Source organism: Rhinolophus sinicus, linkage group LG11 (assembly GCF_036562045.2).
Source record: "Rhinolophus sinicus isolate RSC01 linkage group LG11, ASM3656204v1, whole genome shotgun sequence".
In the NCBI taxonomy this organism is placed as follows: Eukaryota; Metazoa; Chordata; class Mammalia; order Chiroptera; family Rhinolophidae; genus Rhinolophus; species Rhinolophus sinicus.
The window spans coordinates 14,705,384-14,716,239 of record NC_133760.1 but is presented as its reverse complement, the minus strand read 5'-3'; positions in this window follow the sequence as shown (position 1 = coordinate 14,716,239).

Below are 10,856 nucleotides of genomic sequence, written 5' to 3'. Positions count from 1 at the left end.
GAACAACACTTCATTTCTGCCTCTGCCACAGTCACAGCGACTGACAGCGCTGGGCTCACACTTACCCACAGCTGTGACTCATTGAAAGAGATGGTGGCTGCCCCTTCTGAAGGGGCATGGGCTCCCTGTTTGCCACAGTTGCCATCTTTCTCTGTTTTCCCACACCTGGCTGGCTTCACTCACTCACACATTCCCTCCTGTGCCCTGCAGGTCGGTTGGGGGGACCCCAGATTTCAATGTTTCACGAGCCTGTGTTGATTTGACTGCCATCCTTTACAGTCATGCTGCACTCTGCAGCTTCTGTCTTCGAACTTCACTCCATTTGGTTCAAGACACATTACTCAGGTGCCAGCTGTGTGTTGAGCCCCTTCAGGAAGCTCAGGCTATCCTGGGAAGGAACCCCTAGGACAACCCCATGAAGATGAGTACACTGGGGTTCAGAGAAGCTAGGCGATTTTGCCAGGGTCCCAGAGCTAAGAAATGGTGTGGCCAGGCTCTGAACTCAGTTCTTTTTTTTCTATAATACCTGTCAGGGATTTAAAGAGGGCTAGACCCCCTGGTATAAGTGTTAATAACAAATAGTTGTTGTGCACTTACTCCGTGTTGTGTGATTCTACTTGATTTACATATTCCTCTCCATTTACCTTCCCTAACAACCATGACACTGGTCCTCAAAGTGGGGTCCCTGCACCAGCTGCAACAGCATCAACTGGGCACTTGTTAGGAAGGTAAATTCTCAGCCCCCGCCCCAAACTACAGGAATCAAAAACTCTGGGGTGGGGCCCAGCACTCTGGTTTTCGTGAGGCCTCCAAGTGCTTCCTTCCAATGAGCTGATGTTTGAGAACCTGGAGGAGCCAAGGCATAGAGAGGTTAAATCACTTCTTCCGGTCCCCCAGCTGGTAACTGTGCAGTGTAGATTTGAACCCAGAGCCTTGGCTCTGCAGCCTATGCTCTAACCATCGCACTGCCATCCAAGTAAGAAGCCACAGGAGCCCTCAGGGCCCAAAGGTAGGTGCTGAGGGAGCAGTGAAAAGAAAGCTGCAGGGCTGGGGCAAATTCATGTTATTCCTGAGGAAGGAGCCTCTCCCCTGGTTTTCAAAGAAGGCAGGGGATACAAGAGAGGCCAAAGTCAAGGTCTAGAGGCAGGAATAAGCAAACCATGTTGGGAAGGAAGGTGATGAGGCTGCTTTGTCCCCATGCAGGAGAAAGGAAGAGGTGCGGTGGTAGCAGGCGGTGAGCAGCGGGGAGGGGCCCCTGCCCTGGGGCCTGCCCAAGCTCTTTCCTCCTGCAGCTGGCAGTCTTGCAGGGAGAAGGACATTAAATACGTCACCTCAGCCCTAATGCCTGACTGCCACTCCTGCTGCCTGCTGCTAAGGGAAGTGCAAGGAGGGCTTTTAGAGCACAGAATGGAAGTATGCCTGAAGGTCTCAAGGGTCAGGGGTCCCTGTGGAAGGAAAGTCGTGGGAACACCCTGTGTGAAGGCCCCAAGTAGGAATGTGTTTGGCGGAATCCCAGGAGCTGAACCGAGGTTGGGGGGCGTGAGACGACGCAGGGAACAGTAGGGGCTTCACGGCAGCCTCAGTGCAAGTTCCTACCAGATCTGCACACGGCAGGGGCCCCCACCCTGACACACCTGTCCTCTGACAACAGACCCTGGCTCCAGCAGGTCTGGCCTGGTAGGAATGCCCCTAAGGACTTTGCCCTGAGGTCCAGAGCAATGTCAATAATGAGGGACTCGGAGTAACCCTGTGCTGCCCAAAGAGCCACCTGAGCACTGTGACAGCCAGCCGGGTGATCCGAGGAGGGGTGGGGAGTGACTGTTCTATTTATGTTTCATTTAACTTGTGTCAGAAGAAAAGGAAACCAGCATACCAAATGGGTGATTTTTTTTTTTTTTTTTGATAAAAGCTTAGGATGAGGCTAAGTTTTTCTTTTTTTTTTTTTTTTAAATAAATTCATCAAGTGAATTGATTTAAAGAAATGTATGAAATAAAAATAGTTCAGGGGGTGAACAGACAGGAGGAAAGTCCTGAAGGTCATAGGCAAAACTCTAAAGTTTGGGAAACAGCGAAGTGCTCTGAGACAAAGACTATCTCTTAGGAGGGACTAATAGTCAGTGATGACACACATGTAGGACCAGAATTCAGGTGTCACACCCCACCCAGCTCCTGGAACCCTCCACCCCCGGATTCCTCTGTTTCATTGACACATATTTACTGAGCACCTACTGTGTGCCAGGCTTATGCCGGGCTCCAGAGACACTGCAGTGACCAAGAAGAAACACTGACCTCACAGCGCTGACACTGCGGAAGAGACGATCAGATAAACAAGTGTTGGTCAGATTGGACAGAGTGTGCTGTGCAAGGCTGCCGTTGTAGAAAGAGGTCATTTGAGTAGAGATGAGAAAGGAGGGAGGGAACTTTGTCGATTTCTGGGGAATGTGGGTCCAGGGAAAGCCAAGGTCAGGTGCAAAGGCCGTGGTGGGGATGTACTTGTTATGTTCATGGAACAAGAAGGAAAGCAGCATGCCTGGAGTGGAGTGATGGAGCTGGAACGTTTGCCCAAGGGAGTCTGATCACAAGGGGCCTTGTAGGCCACTGTCCGGACTTGGGCTTTGACTCCGCACGAATTATACACAGAGGAGTGTTGCGGAAGGGATTGAGGTTTCAAAGACCCTTGCTGGCAGCTGTGTGGACAATAGTCACAGCCGATCAGCAGGTGTAGGCAGAGGGCTTAGGAGGCCATGGCAGTTGTCCTAAAGAGAGGAAGTGGAGATGATGATGATGATGAGAGGGGAAAGGGTCAGAGCCCGTTTTGGAGGAGGAACTGATGAGGTTTGCTAATGCGGGAGGGGAAGGAAAGAGAGGAGTCCAAGATGATTGGCCACTTTCTAAATGCTGAAGAAAGCGGAAGGAACACGTTCAGTGAACACCAGCGTCCTCACTCTCAACTTGGGCCTGCTCCCTGGTCGGGAGGTAACAATCTCAGCTCACAGGCTGGGCAGAAGCCAAGCAGAAGACCCCCTTTCCACTCCCAGAGTTTGGTCTGCCTGGAATCCCAGCTTCCCTGAGGAGCGGAAGGAGAACACCAGCTTGGTCTCGAAGGGCCTCTCTGTTAAGCTCAAGCAAGGGCCGAGTAGCCAGAGGTGTGCGACTCGAGGTCACCATGGAGCGTTGGTCAAGCAGAGTAAGTGGCAGTGTGCATAACTGACAGTAAGTGATAGCTCACTTTTACAGAGCGCTCATGCCATGACAGCCACCAGGAAAGTGCTTTAGGTGCTTATGATTTCTCACGGCTCTCCCATCAAGTTGGTACTGCCCATATCAGCATCACCCTTAGAGGGGAAACTGAGGGAGATCACAGCTGACAAATGGTAGGAATGTGCTTTGAACCGAAGTCTGTTTACCACATGTTTGTCATATGCTGTACATGTGGCTTAGTGCATCACTTGTGTGACCTCACCAACCCTGTAAGGAAGGCACTGTCAATATCCTTGCCTTACAGACCTGGGCAGGGGGCTCAGAGGGTTACACAGCAAGGCAGGGAGTGACAGCCCAGACCTCTCAGTGGCACCTAGTTGCCTGGCTCCACTGCTTCTGTGGCAGGGGTGGGGTAATGACAGTCAAGTCACCCAAAATGGAGACCATCTACCTCTTGGGAAGGAAGAGTAAGGCACCAAAGTTTCTGTTCTCAGGAGTTCTGCTCCTCCACCCTTGCCTTCTCTGTGCAGCCCTTGGTCTCCAAAAATTAAGGCATGTCCATGAACCTACTGTCCAATTTCCTCCTGTTACAGCACCGTGAACAATGCCTAGAGCTGTGCCGGAAGAGGCCTCAGACACTCCTTTTAGGTAATGTGCAGGGATTTAAGTCCCCAGCGTGTTCCCCACCGAAAACCTTTGGGACCCTGTCCCCTAGCCTGAAGCCCCACTGAGAATGTTGTTTTTTGTTTTTGTTTTTTAAATAATTATAGATTCACAGAAAACTGCAAAGAAAGGTCTGGTGTGCCCTTCACTCAGTTTCCCCTGATGATTACTTTTTACATAATTATAGTGCAGAATCAAAACCAGGAATTTGGCATTGGTCTCATGTATGTATAGTTCTAAGTCCTTTTATTACATGCCTAGGTGTATGTAAGCACTATTGTAATCAAGATACAGAACCATTCTGTTACCACAAAGATCTCCCTGTAGTCACATCCATTTCCTTTTCCCCCACCATCCCTAACCCCTGGCAACCCATCTGTTCTCCATCTCTATCATTTTGTTTTTTCAAGAATGTTACATAAGAGGAATCATATGGTATGTGACCCTTTGAGATTAGATTTTTTTTTTTTTTACTCAGCATAACAACCTTCAGAATCATCCAAGTTGTTGTGTGTATCAATACTTTTATCCTTGTTATTGCTCTGTAGCACTCCATGGTATGGGTGTATTACTATTGGTTAATGAGAGACATGTTGGTTGTTTACAGTTCTGAGCTATTACAAATAAAGCTGCTATGAACAATTGTGCACAGGTTTTTGTGTGGATGTAAGTTTTCATATCTTGGGGATAACTAGCAGTACAAATTGCCAAGTCATATGGTAGATATACTTTGTTAGTTTTCAAGTAACTCACAAATGATTTTCCAGAGTGGTTGTACCATTTTTTTCATTCCCACCAGTAATGTATGAATGATCCAGTTTCACTGCATCCTCACCAGCATTTGATATTGTCATTATTTTTTATTTTATCTGTTCTAATAGGTATGCAGTGATATCATGGTCTTGATTTGCATTTCACTAATGACTAGTGATGTTGAATACCTTTGCTTATGCTTATTTGCCATCTGTATATCCTCTTCCATGAATTGTCTGTTCATGTCTTGTGCCCATCTTCTAATTGGATTGTCTGGTTTTTTAATTTAATGTTGAGTTTTGAGAGTCCTTTATATGTTCATTGTAATATGAGTCCTTTGTCAGATATGTGGTTTGCAAATATTTTCTCCCAGTCTGTAGTTAGTTTTTCCATTCTCTTAACAAGGTTTTTCACAGAGAGGAATAAAAACAAACTAATTTCAATGAAGTCCAATTTATTGATTTTTAGAGGTCATACTTTTGGTCTCAGGTCTAAAAACTCTTTATCAGGCCCTACATCTCAAAGATTTTTCTCCCATGTTACCCTCTAAAGTTTATAGTTTAATGTTTCACATGTAAATCTATGATCCAGTTTGAGTTAATTTTTGTATTAAGAGGTTTAGGCTGAGGTTTGTATTTTGCCTATGGATATCCAGTTGCTCTGCCACCATTTGTTGAGAAGACTATCTTTCTTCCATCGAAACTCAGTTGGCCATACTTGCGTGGGGCTATTTCTGGGTTCTCTAGTCTTTTCAATTGATCTATATGTTTATACTCCCATCAATCCCGCACAGTTTTAGGTTACTGTATATTACTTCATAATATGCCTTGAAATCAGGTAGAATGATTCCTCTCCCCTTTTATTCTTCTTTTTCAGAAATATTTTCTGATCTAGTTTCTTTGGTCTTCCTTCATAACTTTAGAATACTCTTGTCCATATCTACAAAAAAATGTTGCTGGAATTCTGATAGTAATTGTATTAAGTTTATCCATCAATTTGGGGGGAATTGACATCCTTACTATGTTTAGTCTTCCAATTCATAAACATGGTATTTATTTAGGTCTTTTATTTTTTTCAGCAGTGTTTTATAGTTTTCAGTATACTAAAAGTCTTATGTATATTTTGTTAGATTTATTACACCTAAACGTTTCTTTTGTTAAGCCATGATAAATGGAATTGTATTTTAAATTTCAGTTTCCACATGTTGATTTTTAGTACAAAAAATGTGACTAATTTTTGTCATGGTCTTGCATTCTGAACTCATTAGTTTTAGAATTTTTTTGTAGGTTCCTTGGGATTTTCTACAGAGACCATTATGTTATCTATAGATAGGGGTGGTTTTATTTATTCCTTTCAGATCTATATGCATTTTATGGCCTTTCCTTACTTTATTGTGCTGTCTAGAACTTCCAGTGCTATGTTGGGTAGGAGTGGTTTAGTGGACATCCTTGCCTTGTTCTCAACCTGGGGGAGAAAGTATTCAGTCTTTTAGTGCTATAATTTTTTGTAGGTTAGTTGTAAGTTATCAAATTGAGGAATTTCCTCTCTATTTTCAGAGAGTATTTTTTTTCTTTAATCATGAATAGGTGTTGAATATTGTCAAATGTCTTCTCTGCAACAATGTATATAATCATGTGATATTTTTCTTCTTCTCTATCCTATTATGTGAGATTACATTAGTTGATTTTCAAATATTGAACCAGCCCTACATCCCTGGAATAATGCACTTGGTCATAGTGTATAATTCTTTTTATATATTGCTGAATTCTATTTGTTAATATTTTGTTAAGGATTTTTGCATCTATGTACATGAGGAATATTTGTCAGGGTTTTTTTGTACTATCTTTGTTATGTTTTGTTTTTTATTTGGCTTCATGGTAACACTAGCTTCATAGAATGAGTTAGGAAGCATTCCCTCTACTATTTTCTGGAAGAGATTATGTAGAATTGGTGTTAATGCTTATTTAAATGTTAGGTGGATTTCTCCAGTAAAACTATATGGGTCTGGAGTTTTCTTTTTCAAGTTTTAAATTACCTAAGTAGTTATAGGGCTATCTAAATTATCTAATTCATATTAGATGAGTTATGGTAGTTTGCACTTTTTGAGGAATTTATCCATTTAATCTAAATTGTTGAATTTATGTGGGTAGAGTTGTTCATAGTATTCTCTTATAATCTTTTGTTGCGTGCAGGGTCTGTAGTGTTATGCTTTGTTTCATTCTTGATATTCGCAATTTGTCCTCTCTTTTTTTTATTTGTCGGTCTTGCTAGAAGTGTGTCGAATTTGTTGACCTGTTCAGTGAACCAGATGTTTTATTTTCTCTATTATTTTCATTTTTAGTTTCATTGATTTCTGCTTTTATGTTTATGATTTCCTTCCTTATGCTTGCTTTGGAGTCTTTTTTTCTTTTTTTCTTATTTTTCTAGTTTCTGAAGATGGAATCTTATATTAGTGATTCAAGACTTTTCTTCTTTTAATGCAAGCACTCACTACTATAAATTTCCCTCTTGTGCTTTAGCCTGTGCCACAAAATTTGATAAGTTCTATTTTCATTTTCTTTTAGTTTAATGTATTTTTATTTCTCTTGAGATTATGTCTTTGACCCACAGATTATTTAAAAGTTGGTTGCTTAGTTTCCAAATGTTTGAGGATTTTCCTGTTATATTTGTGTTATTAATTTATAGTTTGATTCCATTGTGGTTGGAGAGTATATTCTGTATGATTTAAATTATTTCAAGTTATTTCAAATTTTGAGACTTGTTTTATGTCCCTAAATTTGGTTTATCTTGCTATATGTTCCATAGGTGCTTGGAAAGAATATGTATTATGCTGTTGTTGGGTGGAGTCTTCTATAAATGGCAATTAGGTCATGTTTGTTGATGGTTTTATTCAGTTCTTATACATCCTTGTTCATTTTCTGTCTAGTTGTTTTATTAATTGCTGAGGGAGAAGTGTTGAAGTTTCTAACTATAATTGTGAATTTGCCTATTTCTCCATTCTTGGTCTTTGCTTAACATATTTTGCAGTTCTGTTGTTTGGTGCTTACATATTTAGGATTGCTATGTCTTCTTGGTGGATTGACCCTTTTCTTATTATATAATATCCCTCTCTGGCATCAATAATTTTCCTTTCTCTGCAGCCCACTTTATCTGTTATTAATATAGCCATTCCTATTTTCTTTTGACTAATGTTTGGATGATATATCCTTTTACATTATTTTATTTTCAACTTACCTATATAATTATATATTTTGGGTAATTTTTGTATAGATAGCATATAATTGGGTCATGTTGTTTTTAATCCACTGTGTCAATATATGTATTTTCATTTTGTATTTGGACCATTTACATTTAATGTAATTACGTAATGCTAAGGCTTAAGTCTGCCACTTTTTTTTTTGTGTTCTCTATTTTTAATTTCTTTTCTTTTTTCCTACCTTCCTGTGGGTTCCTGGAACAATTTTTAAACTTCTATTTTGATTCATCTATAGTGTTTTTGAGTATACCACTTTGTATAGCTTTTTAGTGGTTGCTCTAGGTGTTACATTATATATAACTTATCAAAGTCTACTGGTTTCAACATATACCAGTTCAAGTAAAGTGTAGAAAACTTACCACTCTTTACATCTCTTTATCTTCTCCCATTTATAATATAATTATCTCAAGTATTTCCTCTACATACACTGAGAACAGCTACACAGCGGAATAGGTTTTTCTTTGACTGTCAAACATAATTTAGAAAATTCAAGAAAAAAAGCCTATTGTATTTATCCACAGACATGCTCTTTCTATGTTCTTTCTTCTTTTCTGATGTTATAAGATTCTCTTTTTAAAAAATCATTTATTTTCTGTTTAGAGAATTCATTTTAGCCATTCTTTTACGGCAGGCCTCTGTTGGTTAAAAATTCTGTTAGTTGTTCTTCATCTGATAGGAATCCTCCCGTGACACAAGTTTGCTTGTTATTGTTGGGCAGGTATGGGAGTTCAGTTTCCTCATTCAGCACCCACTGGTACCACCCTCGTTGGGAGGAGTACTTTATTACAGCCATCCACATGGTTTCCACAAAGATTCCACTGTAAGAGGTGGGCTTGTTACCACTGACTGATGGTGGAAGTCCTAACTGTCCACTAGACTTCCTTTCATATCATTTCAGTGAGGAGGGAAGAAATATCTCATTACCATTGGGTGGGGGTGGATGTTCAACTCCCATGTGGTCCCCAAAAACACTGTAAGGAGGATGAGCCTAGAGGGGATGGAGGGCCCAGCTCCATACTCAGCCTTCTCTGGCACCGCTCAGAGTATAAGGGAGTAGCCTGAGGTTCTTTGTTACAGAAGTCTAGGCACCCTCCTCAACCTTTGCTGTCAGGGGTGGGGGTGAGGCTTCAAGTACTTCTGTGGTATTTGGATGGAATAGAGTTATTGCTTGAAAGATTTCTGTCTGTCTGGGCTGCCCCTGTCCTGGTTCTTTGGCTAGAAGAGCAGGATTTTGCTGGTACTTTTGTTTGTTTGTTTGTCTTTGCCCATTAGCATTTCCAGTTGCTGGCTTCTCCAGAATTCAATCTGGGATATATGAGGCAAAGAGAAAATCCAGGAAATTCACCACTGTATCGTTCCTCAGGTCCCGAGGTCCCCAACCATCGTGCCTTCTCTCCACCTCTTAATGTCTTCTTTAGCTTGTTGTATAATGCCCAGAGTTTTTACTTATACTTAACTGGAGAAATAGGGAAAAATACACCTACTCCATCTTCCCAGAAACATGTCTGGTATTTTTGCTCTACCATCTTTGCAGTAGACATCTTTACCCCAAGCTTTTTTTTGCCACATAACTAAATGATTGTAAGGCAATTCTGCCATAAAAAAAAAAAAAAAAGATAAAATCAGTGGTTGACAGTTTGGTTTTTTTGTTTGTTTGTTTGGTTCTTTGGTTTCATTTCTCTGTTGACTAAACAATTAACTACTGTAAAAAAATAAAAATAACTGGTTGACAGTTGGGTTTTTTAAAAATATATGTTTGTTTGGTTTCATTTCTTCATCGACAAAGTTTTCATAGTTACTCCCATTTTAGTATTCTAAATAAATCTTAGCTAACCCTCATAGTGGTCTATACAGTGATAAGCAGATGTAGTACTGGTTTTAAAATAGTGAGCATTTCTTTCAGGTGATGATTTGTACCAAAATTTGGTTTCTTACTTCGAAACACACTCCATTAGAAGGAAAAAAAGAGGCCAAGAACCCTCTTTAAGGGCACAGAGTTGAACCCACATTTCCCACAGGACAAAGACAACTGCTTAAGTATAATTAGGTACAAAATAAAATCAGTTATTTGCACAGTATTGCTGTGAGTCTACACACATTTCATTTTTTCCCCATACATTTTAAATGTATTCAAATAGCTTGTATCTCCCCATAAAATCTTTTTAATTTCATTATGTCCGTTTTAACATCTCTCTTTTATTTTTCATGATTTTATTTTTTTAATGGTAAAATTGCCTTATAGCCACTTAGTTATGCAGTGAAAACATTTGTGGCAAAAATGCTTGTGGCAAAGATGCTACAGTGAAAGTACCTAGAACCTTCCAGAACATCACTGCCTTTTGAGAGTCCTTCACTCTTTCTATTTCTTTCTCAATGCCTGGCAGTCAGTAGAGTGTAGAGGTACCAGAGTGAAGATTTCTCAGAACTTCCCTTATCACCTATAGGATTTGCATGGCTTTGCATGTTGTCTAGTTCTGGTCTCAAACACTCACAGACTAGATACCTGATAAAAGTGGTGAAGTTTTAGTTTCAAGACTTGCTAATTCAGTAACACTTCACATAAATTATCTTTTTCCTTCCTGGTATCTGCGTGTTCTCTCCTCAACACTTGGGGGCTGCTGAAGCATCAATGTCAGTGATCAGATTCCCTACCATCCAAGCCTATGGAGAGAAAGTAAAGAGAATGAGAATAGTTAATTGGATAGTGTAGCTAAACGACAAATACTTTCAAGTTGACTTGTTTCTTTTTCATTAGGCTGGCGTTCTAATCTGCTGGTATTTAGTCATTAGTATTTCCTGAGAGCTGGACGGAGGGGAAGTTGTGGAGGAGCCAGCTCTGAAATTCATCTGATATAGAGACTCCATACACTGAAACAAAAAACTGGCGATAGATACTCGAGGGTTCGTTCCGATCTGACTCTAAACCCACATCCCCCTTGTTGCCTATTTGGCCTGATCCCCAGATGGCCATGCTTCTTGGTCA